The sequence below is a fragment of the Carcharodon carcharias genome, chromosome 17 (assembly GCF_017639515.1).
Source record: "Carcharodon carcharias isolate sCarCar2 chromosome 17, sCarCar2.pri, whole genome shotgun sequence".
Classification (NCBI taxonomy): Eukaryota; Metazoa; Chordata; class Chondrichthyes; order Lamniformes; family Lamnidae; genus Carcharodon; species Carcharodon carcharias.
Window position 1 is genome coordinate 80,926,646 of NC_054483.1, and position 16,434 is coordinate 80,943,079.

The window sequence follows — 16,434 nt, forward strand, 5'->3', positions numbered from 1 at the left end:
GAGTTGCTCTGATCTAGAATGCACTGATAGTGTGATAGAAGCAGATTCAATAATAAAAATTCAAAAGGGAATCTGATAAATACATGAACAGAAAGAAATTGATGGGCGACAGGGATAGCACAGGGGAGTGGGACCAATTGGATAGCAGTTTCAAAGAGCCAGTATAGGTACAATGGGGCTCCTTGTGTGTTAGAGCATTCTATGATTGTATGACATAGTATTTAGAGCCTATTCAAGGAAGGAATGGAAGATGTCACTGCTGAGCGTAATTCTGCCTCACCCAAAATCTACTTGTGACCATGTGGGATAGAGCAACAAAAAATAGTCAGCAGTCAGAAACTCCAGTTGACTGTTCTTTCCCTAACCCTGTGACTTTAAGATCAATGTAGCTCCCTTATTACAAGTGCAGCTACAAGTAACTAATGGAACACGACAGAAATCGAACCTGTGACCTTCCAGGCCTGTTTAGTTGAACTCATTATTGTATCAGCTTGCTGAGCTACTGGGGAAAGTATTACTACAGCTTTTATCTAACATATAACTCTTACATGCTAACAAATATGGGGTATTCAAGTGACATCCTGAACACACAAACCTTGCCTTGTTCTATTAACAACATTACTTTGCTGCTTATTAAGATACACTGGGCAGATTTTCTTTTTCAATATCTTCATATAAAAGCTTGGTAAAGCAAAAGGACTTATCACAAATTCAGGCACAAGCTGCTCACAATGTTCAGCCCATTAAAATCAGTTAACATGTTCTAATTATGTGTGGCCAGGTGTTGATGTTCCTATTTGTGATTAATGTTGCATCACATATAACCATGCATAATTGTACATGAAGAAGAGGCGATTTATGAACTCCATGTTATAACCAGTTAGTGATTATCCTGTACCTAATAACTTATGCCATATATATGGAAAGGTTATATTCTCTACCTTCAGACAAGGTCATAAACATGGGACAATACGAGTTGCACTTAACCATGGATAAATGGATCTGACTATATTATGATGAGCTGTTTGGAGTAAAGAAATATGATACAACTGTACATATACAAGTTCAAACCTGGTATGTAATAGGTCAGACTGAGGTGTCTCTGCATAAACACTGGCGCCAGCATCCAGTATTGTAGCTAATACTATACCATATATCCATCTGTACTCTATAACTGTACCACATTACTAATTCTACAGCATCTGACATGACTGCTATGTACAGGTGCTCTCCAGGCACATTTTTTCATGTGCACTACATAGGACCATTTCAGCAGGCAAGCCCACACTTCCCATCAACTGAAATGTTATTTTATACATGAGGCATACTGGTATGTGTGCCATGAATGCATATGGATGGCTACCGTGTACTGTCAATATATTCACCAGAAATAATACCATTTTAAGCCCCTGATCTTTCTGAATGGCACTCAGATAACGCCCTGACTGTACATCTCAGGCTACAAACAAACAATGAATCAGATATACTAAAAAGTAAAATGAATGACAGCTAGGGGATGCACAGCAGATAAAATAATATTTGATTTTCCAACTTCATTTAAATCCATTTCAATATAATATGGTCTGAAGACTTTAAACAATTCTCAAAACCTGCAACTCACATGTGAAGAAAAGCTTTTATGTGAAAGCAGATATTCATGGAGTGTTTCTGTAGCTCACTTAACTGCCTGAGGAAGTGTTGTAACCCCCAAAAAACTGGAACTTTATCTGCCCTTTGAAGTTTGACTGAGACAAAGGAAGATCAAATACAGCTGTCAATCACAAATAGATTTTAACAGCATATAGTCTGCCTGAGAGCCAGTCTTCCTGATATAAGTAATGTTCATAGCTTTCAAACAATGTGGCTCTCATACTAATAGTACTAACTTGTGCCGTAGTGGGTCAGCAGTTCTAACAATTATTTGCTTTCTCATAGTCAGGTGTTTAAAATGAACTGTTTTAAACATCTGGCTGAACTTTGGGATGAGACTGAATTTTGGCAGGGTGTAAAATGTGCTGCCAATCAGCTCTCTCCCACAAGATGCTGCTGCTGAAGCCCAATTTCACCTTCTTTGTCTCTAATACCAGCTAAATAGTTCAACCAGACAGGAAGTTCCTCCACTTTTGAAGCAATAGACTATATACAATTTAGTGATGTGCATTCCCTTTAATAGAGAAACTAAATTAGCAGAGAGAGCTGCCCCCAAAATACAGTTTGAGAGAAGCTATTTTAAAAAAAGATTTCTAGTTGATAGACTGTAGGTTCTTCATAACGTAATATTAAAATACAGTGTCTCACAATTGGTCACATGAACCATTATTTTGTCACTGAAATCTTGTCATGGATTAATGAACTGCAGTCCTCTTTGCTTCTATCTGTTTCCAGAAGAAATAATTTTTCTTTCCATCCATTTACTATCTCCCTTTACAGAGTTAAAGAAGATTAAGCTGACAATACTGAAATCAAATTTCCTCTGACACTGAAGCAAAATATTTCAGGATTTCTTGTGAAGCTGATGACAGAATACCATGTCTTCATAAAATTTGTAAACAAAAAACTGTTACCCAGACATAAAATTTAAAATACATTTTAAAAATAATTTTAATGAAAAGCTTACATTTTAAAATACATGCACTGTTGTACTAGTGATGTGCCTAAGGACAGTCCTCTGCTCATTTCTCCATACCTCATGGTTTTGCATTTTCCTCTTCAGTTGCTTGTAGTCGCCTCCCATTTCCAATTTCAAAGGGAATAAATGCACAAGGCAGTTTCCTCTTGCTTTCCTCAAATGTCCTTAAAGCAAACACAAGTCCTGTTCCCAAAGGATCCTCCACCTGTCCCTTGAGGTACTAGCTCTTCTGCCATCAGCACCAAAGGCTCTATGGTTCCACCATGGGTCATGGCTCATAACTCTGAGCATGGGACCCTTACCTGTGCCTGGGGCGACTCGCAAAAGGGCAGAACTGACCACTCCCAGAGGTCTCAAATGGCCCTACCACCCTGGTTGTTACAAATCACGAAAACAAAAGTATCACAGAAAAGTCTTCAAATGAATACAAGGGAATTGATGTGTCTTGTTTAGGCCTTAGGGTCATATTTAGTGATTACAATCTGAAAAAATAGGTAGCCTATAACATGACTATGTATACAATTGCATTGCATTCCTACACTTCTCAGGAAGTTAAACGAATCAATCAGGCAGTTTCTGGTGCCATGTATTGAAGCAGTAATGTGCAATTCTATAAGTAACAAGGCATTGGTTTGTAACTGTGATCACCCACACTGCTGAAGATCTAGACTTGGTACTCGTACTGCAGGAAGGGCCAAGTGGAGCTAGGAATTTCCCCACAAGGCAAGGAAACATCAGAGGAACAATCATCACAGTTACTGATTTACAGCAGAGCTAAAAGGTGTCCAGGAGTAAACCATTGTCCACTCTCTGGAACACAGTTAACCTGGAAAGGCTATGGTCAAAAGGGGAGAGAAAATAAAAGCTCTCTGGGCATTTGGGTTAAATGTTAAGGTGCACTAATTAAAGAAACACAGTATACATCGAACTAAACTAGTTACTGACTCGCCTGCTCTTTAGAAAACAATCAGAGCAAAGTAAGGCTCTGAAGAGTGCATTACTCATATAGCTAATTTGGTACATCCTCTCACTACACTCTGCAATGCATGATGTACTTTTCAGTAAACAGAGTGTGGGTGCCAGAAGGAATATTAACTTAATGGGATTTCATAGTGGCCTGCATTTGCCAAAGCATTTGCTGGGACATTTATGAATTCTTATCATTCAGCCACATCTGTATGTGTCTATAAACCCTCTCCAAACAACATTACTCAACTCTGTATAAAAACATTTAGGACAAATATATATACCTCATTTCCAAAGTGCACACTGGTTCCTGAAAACATTCGGAATATGTTAAACATTTCTCAAATTATCATGATTTAGGCACATTTACTTTAACAAAAATGCAACTTCAGTGGTTCTACAGTCCTGTTCTTATTTGTAAACTTCTGGAATGGCAAGCATGAAATACAATTTCAGATAAATTCAATTTAGCAATTACAATTTTAATTTCCACATGCATAAGGCACTAATTGCCTCTTTTTGTTGATCAAATTCTTGAGGCATTTGATGCTTACAAAAGGGGATAATGGCTGGTAGAACAACAACAATATCTGTACGTCAATTTCATTATTAGAAACTAATGGGGTTCAACAAAATAGTCCTTATTAGGAAGATTTGTCACTTATAAAATTCTGTTTGTGCTGAACTAGAATGCTGGATTGTGCTTTAAGGTGTTTAAAATGCTCCTCAAGTTACAGTATTCCTTGCAGACACCCAACAAGCATATGGGTACACTAAAGTCAGCTGTACTGTACACAAATTTGTTACAAATTTGAACCCGGAATTTGCTGGGAACACAAAACACTTTTAGGAATAGAACACATTTCAATACAGTAATTCCTCAATTAACATTGTAGTTGCATTCCTGAAAAGTGCCACTTTAAGTGAAACAACGTTAATTGAATCAGATTTTCCATTACAACCAAAGCGAAAGCTGTAGTGAGGTTTTTTAGAACCTTTCTTGTCAGAAAAATAGCACAGGCGATTGTAAACGCCATACAAACAATGGAGCTTCAAGCAATAAGAGTCTGAGAGAGAGCATTTTAAAAGCAAGAGGAGGGGTAAGTGACTCTTTACTATCAATATGCTGCGCAGATTGATATAAAGAACATGCAACTGCAACGCATTTTATGAGGACTTCTTAAATGTACTTCACAGCCAATGAATTTTGCTGAAGTGTAGAACCAAATTACACACAAGGCCTGCAAACAGCAAATAAAATGGCTGCTCAATCCATTTCATTTTGGTGTTTGTGTTTGTTCATGGATGAATCTTGATTCAAACAATGGTCCTCTTCAAAACCGGATCTTTTATGTTCAGCTGAAGAGTGAGAAGGGACAGCCACAGTTTAACATTTTATTAAAAGCACAATACCTCCAACAATATAACAACTCCGTCAGTACTACACGCAAGCGTCAACCGATATTACATGCTTATATCATGAATTGTGGCTTAAATCCAAAACCTTCTGACTCAGACGTGAGAAGGGTGACAACTGAGCCAGGTTGCCACTTGATATTGAAATAAAGTCTTGTGTTTCTGGTATAAACATGGACATCTGACTTAAGAGCTAATAATTTTGGTGGTACTACTTAATCAAGAGCTTGTGGAGAAATGATGAGCCAGCCAGAATTCTGACCTTCTAAAGCGTATCTTTTGAATAGAGTATGATCATTAGTTTGGTTCAGTTGGTGCTACTTTTGCCTCTGGTTCAGAGGATTGTGGCTTCAACGTCATGTGGGGTTTGAGCACATCACCCAGACTGCCATTCAGTACAGTACTGGTGCATTGTTGACTGTTGCATTTTAGATGAAACATTCAGCTGCCTGTTCCAGTGGTTCAGATGAATATTAAGGATTCCATGTGCTATTTGAAGAACAAAGAATTCACCCAGCTTCATGGACAACATTCCTCACTAAACCACAACCATAAAATGACAGATGTTTTTTTGCTCGTTTTCTGAATGTTTCTCTCTCTCATAACTGTGTTTTGAGACACTTCTGGCATTGAATGGCCATTACAGTTTCCTGATAGTAACCCAGTACAATTATAAAACAATTACATTACACAATAAAATGAAATAATGTTATATCTTTATTTATGATCCAATCCCAGCATGAATGGCCTTCAATATTTCCAAACCTAGGCCAAGAGAATGGTTTCTCTTCAAAACAAAATTGGACTTTACAAGCTTTGCAAAAACTCTCTATAGTCTTATATAAGCATCAACTTTTTTGGGAATTGCAATCTTCTCACAGCTTATCTACTCCTATTTACTAGAATTTAGTTTGAATACATTGGTCAAGTCCAAGAGCTGATTTTTTTCTTATAATTGGAGAAGCTTTATCTCCTAAAAGTAGCTGGTCATGGTCAGTTCTTTTCTTATCAGAGTGGCTGATTTATAGAATCATCTAACCACAGTGACAATTATTAGAAAGTCCAGAGAAATTATGTAATCAGCCATATGTGTTAGATTGGTCTTTGAATTAGAAATAGCAGTGGGGTTAACAGAACAGAACATTATTTATGTGGAAATGAGGCCAGTAACTTCCAGAGACTGCACATGCACAGTTAATTGCGGAACTCCAGAAGCTGCTATTGGAGATCCGTTCCTCATCCATAAGCTTCCTACAAATGACATTGTGTAGACTGATTCCCCATTCAAATACATTGAATAGCATTGCTCTACTTATCTCAGATATGGACTATATCCACCATAAAAGTAAGGGCAAATCAATTTCAGTGTAAGTATCCTTTTAATGGCATAGTATGTCTTACTTATTCCAAATCAAGCTCTCTGGTGTTGAAAATTTACTTTTACAGATGTGGACATCTCAAAGAAGTATTCTTTTTACTTTGTTTACCTCCCTCTCTCAACTAAGTATTCTGTTGAAGGGTCATGAGGACTCGAAATGTCAACTCTTTTCTTCTCTGCCGATGCTGCCAGACCTGCTGAGTTTTTCCAGGTAATTCTGTTTTTGTTTTGGATTTCCAGCATCCACAGTTTTTTGTTTTTATATTCGTTCCTTATCTTTATTTTATTTTCTGTACCGGATTAGACATAGGGATGTATTTTACAGGGGACAGACTGCCTGCCCCCAAGCTAAAAGCAGCACCTTGACAACTTTAAATCCAGCTGCCCTGCAACTGGGGGAAGCTGTAAATACTTAAGAGTGGGACTTACACTCCTTAGGGACAGAAAGTGCCACCCTCGAAAGCTGCTGGCCAATCTGATTGACCAGCAGCTGTGTAGTCCCAGCAGCGCCAGAGAACAGTATTGGCCCTGCGGGGACTACAAGGAGTCCCCAGGAAGAAAGGAAGATGTCGCTAGACTTGAAGGTAAGTCCTGGCATGTTGGACGAGCAAGGATTGGAGACACCAGTGAGGCCCTTAAGCAGCAGTTAGCTGTCCCCCAAAGGCCTCAATAGGACTAAGGGTGAGCAGGCTGTCTGACATGTAATTTGTGAAGCTGGGTGAGAAGGCAGTGGGCTAGCCACCCATTTTTTAAAAAAAAATATGCATCCTCGCTTTCAAATATGCCAGCAGGGGCCCATAAAATTCACCCCATTGAATTCAATATTCAATTAATTGGCACATCCTGGTTCGGAATTTTCATACTTCATTTATAATTCATTAATCTGATTGGTTACAGAGGTACATAGTTGTTCAGTCAGGATGAGCTGAAGAGGGCACTGTGTGTTTTATTTTGCCAGTTGGCTGACAGGACTAGCAGTGCAAAAGCCCACAGAAAGTTTATGAGCAACTGCAACTGTAAGGAATGACTCCACTGACTTCTAAATCTGGCCTGTTAATATTTCTCTTGGTTTCTGTTGACCTTTGGGTGATTAGGAAAGGAATGCAAAATTTTGCATTATGAGCTCATTTTCCTTCAGCCCTTAAAGCATTAACAATGTAGGAAAAAAACTATTATACTGAGGAATAGTGAAGCTGAGCCTGAGGAACCAATCTGGCATTTTGCATTACCTGGGCGGTATCTCAGAGCAAGTTTCTTGTTTTAGATTTTTATGTTGAGCTAAAATTTGGTAGCAATGTCTGAGTCTTCAATGATAAGGGATAATTCATTAAGCCTGCACTGAGATATTGTGGAGAGTAGTGGAAGGTTTAATTAAAGTGTACTGGCAATTCAAGATTTAATGTTTCGATTCCTTGCTCAACTGCTAATTGTGACAAAGAGACACCATTTACTTTGAGTTTATGGATTACTGAGTGAGTTATAACTAAGGCAATTGGAGCCGTTCCCAGAGAGTAAAATCAATTAGAACTATATTCTATCCAAGCGTTATTTCTAGAACAAATGCGTCGAAAGCGGAGGAAAAATGCCGAACTAGCTAGTCACAAGCACTACTGACAATAATGGCAATCCCGGTGAAAAGCGGAGTGACATTTACTGCAATTAAGAAATGTACCATATACCATTAATGGTGTCAAGGGAAGAATGGCGAAAGGCAGTCATTTGAAAGAAAACTCTAAATTTTGTTTCCCACATCCTTGACTTGAATGAACGCATGCTCGATAAGATGGGGTTTAAATTTACTATTTGGCAATTTAATACTTGTATTAATTAAAGCATTTTCCTTCAAGGATTAGAATACCGGCTGGCTAATGTGAAGTGCAATTCTCTCCTCATCTACATAAACTCTACTTGCCTAATTCTACAATGAAAAATAGTTAATTCCCAGACTCCAAATAAAGTTGTTTTCAATGAGGTTGTGTATTTAAGATGAAAATATTGCAATTCCAATGTTAACTACAGTTTTGAAAATACTGCAAACTGTACCAAGTAATGTGACAAAAATCTTAATTTTCTGGTGGAGTATGGCTCCAGGGGTCTCTGAAAATTAACCTTCTGCCTTCAGTAATTGTATCGCCTTCAGGTTATGATGTATTTATACATTTTTCATCCACTGCAAGGGAAGAAATATTAGGTGTACCTACATCTTAAAGTTATATATTGCAGTTCCAGTGACATAAACTTATATTTAGGGTGTGTACGAGCAGTTGGCTGAAGGCTATGTCAGCCTTTTGGAATCTGCCTGTCAGCTATTCCTAGTTTTCGAGTTTAGCGTGTATGAACATGAATCGAGGAGTGTAATCCCTCAAAACTAACCTCCTATCATCCTTGTGTTCGGAGCGTTACACTTTTACATCCTAAAAGGGATAACTTGGTATTCAGCACAGAAAGTGGCTCAGTGGCACCATTACTAAGCTGGCCTAGTCTGGAAGGAGTTTTTCTGGCAGACTGGGCTTGCATTAGGCAGTACATCAGTGAAGAAACCAATATGAGGGAAAAATCTACTTGACCTCATCTTCACCAATCTACTTATCATTGGTAGGCGAAACCACTGCACAATCCTTCTGGAAACAAAGACTCATCTTCACACTTGAGGACAGGCTCCATCATGTTGTGCAGCACTATCAGCATTCTAAAGGGGTTAGAATCAGAACAGATGTAGCAGCTCAAAACTGGGCATCCATGAGGCATTGTGCACCATCAGCAGCAGCTGAATGTGGCCCAGCATATCCCACACTTTACCATTACCATCAAGCCAGGGGTTCAATCTTGGTTCAATGAGTATAGTAGAGCATGTCAGGAGCAGCACCAGGCATACCTTAAAATGAAATGTCAACCTGGTGAACCTACAACACAGGATTATATGCACATTAAACACTGGAAACAGCATGCTATAGACAAAGTTAAGCAACCCCACAATCAATGAATCAGATTAAAGCTTTGCAGTCTGGTCACATCTATGAATGGTGGTGGACAATTATAACTAACCAGAGGAGGATGCTCGAGAAACATCCCCATCCTCAATGATGGGGGACTGCACGACAGCGCAAAAGACAAGACTGAGACAATTTCAATCATCTTCAGCCAGAAATACTGAGTGGATGAACCATCTAAGCCTCCTCCTGAGGTCCTCATAATCACAGATGCCAGTCTTCAGCTAATTTATTTCATTCTATGTGACATCAAGAAACGGCTAAAGGTACTGAAATACTATAAAGGTGTTGGGCCTTGACAACATCCCAGCTTCAGAAATAGCTGTACCCCTAACCTAGCTGTTCCAGTGCAACTACAACATTGGTATCTACCCGACAATCTTGAAAATTGCCTGGGCACGTCCTGTCAACAAAACTAGGACAAATTCAACATGAACAATTACCATCATACCCCACCAGCCTACTCTCAATCATCAGCAAAGTAATGGAACAGGTCATTGAAAGTGCTATCAAGCAGCACATACCAGTGACTTGCTCACTGAGGCTTAGATTGGGTTCCACCAGGACTACTCAACTCCTGATCATATAACATCCTTGGTCCAAATATGGACAAAAGAGTTGAAATCAAAGGTGTGTTTCTGTGTGTGTTTGTGTGTGTGCACATGCGTGTGCACGTCTCTAGTTTGAGCAACAGACAGTCAGACTGCAAGGTTTGAATCATCAAAAGGGATTGGGGTAAAACAGGCATTTGAAATGGAGATGGGGTAAGCTAAGATAAGGTCCCAGCAGATGCAGTGCGAATGGAATTAGCAAATTTTAGATAAGTTCAGAGGTTGCTTGATTTTCAAAGGGATATGAAAAGGTGGTTACAACTGGCATGATAAATAAGGAAAGGTTATTAAGTTTATTTTACCCAGAAGTGACAACATAGTGACAACATGAAAGGTTTTTATATTCTGGGAAAAGTAACTTCCAAAGAAAGGTTGAAACAATTGGATTTACAGATCAAAAGGGAGGAAATATATTTAAAGAAAGATGGAAAGCTGTGTGGGATATGACTGAGTGAGATCTTCAAAGGTGCATTGTGTGAAACAGACTTGTGGAAAAAGCCTCTAGTCACTCTGGAGAAATTTGCTGTTCCAGAAAGCAAGGTTTTGTTAAAAGATTTAGAATTCCATTGTCAAGTGAGGGGGGAAGCAGCTGTGAAGTACCTCCCTCACAGCAACTTGTGGGTGTTTGTGGTAATATTGCTGGATGTTTTATAGATTAAGAATCTATTTGGAGTGTTGTCTAAAAGAGGAATGTAGTTGGGAGTTTACTTAAGTAGCAATGTTGTGAAAACTGTTATAAAATTAAATGTAACTGTGTAATTGTAGTCTTGTGTGTTTAAGTTTTTTTTTCTTTGTTAATAAATGTTTTAATTTAATCTTTAAAATCTCTAAAGGTGGCAGTGGACTCATTACTCCTGACTTCAGTGCACAAACCTTCTCGTAATAAATATAAATTGCAAAATCGTTGATAGTGTGGCCAAGTTTCCCTTTGGGATTTGGCCAGCTTGGCAAATACTATCAGCCATATACCAACAAAACCGGCAGCTCTTTGCAGGAATTTAAAAATTCCTTGCTTGGCTTGGAGTTGGTGAATCTTAAGGCTACTAAACTCAGGAGTTGATGTTGAAGGATTTTCAAGTGGTTAGACTGCAAACATGGCTTTAACAATTGCTAAGGCTTTTCTGAGAATGGAAAATGTAACACTGGTTGGTGTACAAAAAGTGGTTTACAAGAAGTAACTAAAGCTAAGTTAACAGAATTGGCAGATAAGTTGCAGTTAGGATTAAACGCAAGGGCGAAGAAAGCAGGCAAAATTGAAGTAATAGAACAGCATTTAAATTTGGAAGGGATACTAAAGGGACAATGTTCTCCAAAGGGTGAATCACTTGAATTAGCTAAGATTCAGTTGCAAATGAAAAAACTTGAATTGGAAGCAAAAGAGAGAGAGAATGAAAAGGAGAGAGCATTTCAAAGGGAGCAAGCAGAAAGGCTGGAGAGAGAAAGAAAACAGGAAAGGGAGAAGTTAGCAATGGAGGAAAGAGAAAAGGAAAGGGAAAGGGAATACTAGCTTAAAAGGCTGGAAGTTAAAAAAGAGACTTTAGATCCTGAGGAAGGTCCTGATGTGGAATCAACCACTTTCAAACCAAAACCCAGTGGGGAGATGTTTACATTTGTGCAGGCTGTTCCTAAGTTTGAGGAAAAAGATGTAGAGGCATTCTTTATTTCATTTGAGAAGATAGCTAAGCAAATTAAATAGCCACAAGAAATCTGGACATTGCTTTTACAGACTAGGTTGTTAGGCACAGCTCATGAGGTATATGTATCATTGTCAGAAGAAGTATCTGTGGATTATGATGCCATAACAATGCTATTTTGAGTGCATATGAGTTGGTTCCTGAGGCATACCGGCAGAAATTTAGGAATGTAAGGAAACAGCCTGGAGAGCCTTATATTGAGCTTGAGAGAGCAACACAACGTAATTTTGACTACTGGGTACAGGCATTAAAGGTAGAGACAACATCTCTTAGAGAAGTAATTCTTTTGAAAAAATTTAAAGATTCAATTCCTTCAGTAGTTAGAACTCATGTGGAAGAACAGAGGGCTAAAACAGCTAGGCAAGCAGCAGAGATTGCTGATGATTATGAGCTAGTCCAGAGACCAAATACTTTTTTCCATCACCCTTTTAAATCCGAGAAGGATAGAAAGTGGAAAGGTAAAAGGAAGGCAGGCAGTCAAGGAGGTAGTCAGGGAAGAGATGGGGAAATTGGAACTTCTCAGGAAGTTTCTCCTCAGACCAGAAAGGAAGGTGCTGAGAGTAGAAGTGACACTCGAAGACTTAAATGTTTCCATTGTAATACGGTTGAGCACACAAAGTCAACATGCTGGAGGTTACAGGAAAAACATACTGCAGTTGTTAGAACACAAAGATTCTGAAAATAAGAGTATGGTGGTTTCTGAGATCCAGAGGCAAGAAAAACCAGAAGTTTGTGCACAGGTGGAGCAGGAAGAATCAGTGGTAGGTAAATAAGTGGGAATGTATTCATAATTTACCCAAGGGAGTTCTGAAGGGCAGGGTACAGAAATGTTTAAAGATTTTGTATGTGAAGGGAAAGTCTATGTGTACAGGGTGGAACAGGCAAAGATTTTAAAATTTTAAAGGACACAGGGACTAGTCAGTCCTTAATGTTATGGCATAGTGCTATTTGTTATCCAGAGCGGGTATTGCAGGAAATTGTGGTAATAAGTGGAATTCAAGGAGATGCTAAACCTATTCCATTGTGGAAAGTAAATTTAAAAAGTAAGTTGAAAACAGGTGAGGTAATTGTTGGGATAGTGGAAAAATTGCTCATTGCAGGGGTTCAATTTATCCTATGTAATGATATAACTGGGTCACAGATGTTGGTGATGCCTATGGTAGTTGAGCAGCCTGTGAAGATGCATTCAGCAGACATGTTGCAGAAAGAGCATCCTGGATCATTTCTGGATTGTGCAGTAACGAGATCACAAACCACAGGTTTAAACAGGAGAGGAAGAATCTAAAATATAGGGGAAGGACACTGACATCCAGTTAGCTGGATCTGTCTTTGAAAAGATTGTGCAGAAGAGAAGTTGGAAGAGACTGAGGCTGAAGTGTTTAGCTCAGGGAAATTGGTAGAGTTACAGCAGAAAGATCCACAAATAAAGCAGTTATATCAGGTAACTTGTTCAGAAACAGAGGCAGAATGTATTCCAGAATATTACCTTAAAGGGAATGTGTTAATGAGGAAAAAGAGACTGTCTCATATTCCAGCGGATGAAAAGTAGGTGGTTGTACATCAAATAATTATCCCATCTGGATGCAGAAATGAAGTATTGAGTGTGGCTCATGAAATTCCAAAAGCTGGGCATTCAGGAATTAGGAAACCTCAGATGAAAATACAAAAACATTTTTATTGGCCAGGACTGCATGTAGTCAAACCCTGTAAAACATGTCACACATGTCAGGTGACAGGAAAATCTCAAGCAGTGATTAAACCTGCATCTTTAATTCCAATTAAAGCATTTGAGGAACCTTTTACCAGGGTCCTGATTAATTGTGAAGGGCCCCTCCCTAAGACTAAAAGTGGAAATCAGTACTTGCTGACAAACATGGGTGTGTCTATAAGATTTCTGGAAGCGATAGCTTTACAAAATATTACAGCAAAGAGGATTGTAGAGGAGTTGACCAAATTCTTTACAAGATATGTATTACCAAAAGAAATATAGTTGGATCAGGGTTCAAATTTCATGTCACAGTTGTTTAAGGAATTAATGAACAGCCTGGGAATAAAGCAGTTTAAGTCATCAGCTTATCACCCTGAATCACAAGGTGCTTTAGAGAGATGGCATCAAACTTTGAAAACTATGATGAGAGCATATAGTCAAGACTACCCACAGGACTGGGATCGAGGGATTCCATTCTTGTTATTTGCTATTAGGGATGGACTATCGAATCAATAGGGCTTAGTCCTTTTGAATTAGTCCATGGTCATGAAGTAAGGGGACCACTTAAGTTGATTCAGGAGAAGCTAGTGGGTCAAAGCTTGGAAACTACTCTCCTAGATTATGCGACAAAATTCAGAGAAAGATTAAACAGAGCATGTGACTTAGCTAAGGAACATTTAAAGATATCGCAGCAGGCGATGAAGACAAGTGCAGATAAGAGGGCAAAAGCTTGTGGTTTTGTTGCTGGAGAGAAGATGTTAGTCTTGTTGCCAGTCAGGCAAACTATTAAAGGCAAGATTTAGTGGGCCTTACAGGACTGAACAGGTAGAAGAAAGAAGCAAAGGGTGTGTCATGTAAATATTCTTCAAATGTACTTTGACAGGGAAGATAACCAGGAGGAGGTATTAGTGGTGGTAGATAAGGAGAAAGAGGTAGAAATGAAGGATTCTGAAATTGACTTCCTTCTAACTAAATTGGACAATGAAGGGGTACTTAAAATTTTAAATGTAATACTGGGTTACCGTCTAGGAAAGTGTCAAAGTGATTTGGAAAAGCTATTGCAGTCACACAAAGCTATTTGTGGGAATAAGGTGGGGAAAACAAATTTAGCAATGCATGATGCAGATGTGGGAGATTCAGTTTAAATAAAGCAACATCCTTATATATTAAATCCAGTAAAATTAGCTCAAGTGCAAAAAGAAATTGAATTCATGCTTCAAAATGACATCATAGAGTCTAGTTTTAGCAACTGGAGTTCACCCATTGTGATGGTGCTGAAACTGGATGGAATGCAATGATTGTGTGTGGATTACAGAAAATTAAACGCAGTGACAAAAGCAGATTCATATCCTATTCCACAGTTAGAAGATTGTATTGAGAAAGTGGGGCAGAGTTTATCACAAAGATTGACTTGCTGAGAGAATATTGGCAAGTACTGTTTCAGAAAGAGCAAAAGAGATATCGGTTTTTGTAACACCAGATGGACTATATCAGCTTGAAGTTATGCCATTTGATATGAGAAATGCACCAGCAACATTTTAAAGACTGAAAAATAAAGTGAATGCAGGACTGAGAAATTGTGCTGTTTACATTGACAACTTTGTAGTTTTCAGTCAAACTTGGGAGGACCATTTACAGCATCTGAAAGAACTGTTTGATCAACTGCAAGAAGCTAATTTGGTGGTGAACTTGGCTAAGAAGGAATTTGCAAAAGCACAAGGCCATACTGTTGGACATGGTCAGACGGCCCATGAGATGTGAAAGTAGAAAGTAAAAGCCATTGTGAATTTCACAGTGTCTACAACAAAACAGAAAGTTTTGAGATTTCTGCGCATAAGTGGATTTTATCAGAAGTTTGTACCAAATTTTAGCAGTGTGGTTGCTCCATTGACTGAACTACTAAAAACAAAACAGGAAATTTCAATGGACACGTGTCAGAATGCATTTAACAGTTTAAAAATTGTGTTGACTACTACACCAGTTTTGGCAGCACCTAATTATGCCAAGCAGTTTAAGTTGGCAATTGATGCAAGTGATTTGAGTATTGGTGCTATGTTGTTACCAAAAGGTGAAACAGGAATTGAAAAGCTGGTAGGGTACTTTCCACAGAAGCTGAATGTACATCAGAAAAGTACTCAACCATCAAAAAATTGACCCTTGGTCTGTTGTTAGTGTTGCAGCATTTTGAGGTTTATGTTGCAAGCAATTCTTCAGAAACAATTGTTTATACAGACCACAATCATTTAAAATTTCAAGACCAAAGTGTCAGACTATTCAGATGGAGTTTATTATTGCAACTGTTTAAATTGCAGATTATACATGTGGCTGGGCAAGAAAATTTAATTGCAGATGCGTTGTCAAGAGTTTAAAGTTCAAAGGATTGAACATTTAAAACATGGACAATGGTCTGAAATTATCTCTGTTGATACAAAGGCTTTGTATGTATTGTCATGTTAGTGCATGTACCTGGTAGTGCAAAAGTTATGTGTATATAGGTAAAGTAAGTAATGTAGGATGGGTTGAGAAAATGAAACTTTTAGAATTATGACAGTTCATTTCTCCATAATGATGTAGGTGTCAAAGAAAGATCTTTTTTTCCCTAATATTACTATGGGATATTTTAAAGCAGGCTTATGGGGGCTGTGAATGTATGTTTGTGTGTGTGTGTGTGTATACACGTGTGTCTAGTTTAATTAAACTGCAGACAGACAGAATGCAAGATTTGAATTATCAAAAAGAATGGGGGTAAAACAGGCATTTGAAATGAAGATGAGGTAAGCTAAGATAAGGTCCCAACAAATGCAGTGTGAATGGATTTTGCAGTTTTTAGATAAGCTCAGAGGTGGCTTGATTTTCAAAGGGACATGATAAGGTGTTTACAACTAGCAAGATAAATAAGGCAAAGTTATTAAGTTTATTTTCCCCAAAAGTGCTGGCCATAGTGACAACATGAAAAGTTTTTGTATTCTGGGAAAAGTAACTTAAAAAGAAAGATTGAAACAATTGGATTTACAGAAAAGGGTGGAAATATATTTAAAGAAA

At 38.3% G+C, this 16,434-nt stretch overlaps 1 protein-coding gene across 1 annotated transcript in view; it reads right to left on the reverse strand.

Annotated features, from left to right (window-relative positions):
* Positions 1-2,576: 2,576 nt before the first annotated feature.
* The window catches only part of eef1akmt2 (EEF1A lysine methyltransferase 2), a 52,991-nt gene continuing 39,133 nt past the window's right edge, over positions 2,577-16,434 (reverse strand). The window contains exon 8 of the transcript XR_005945676.1: positions 2,577-4,954. The gene's annotated coding sequence lies outside the window, so the exon portion shown is untranslated. The remainder of the gene's footprint in view (positions 4,955-16,434) is intronic.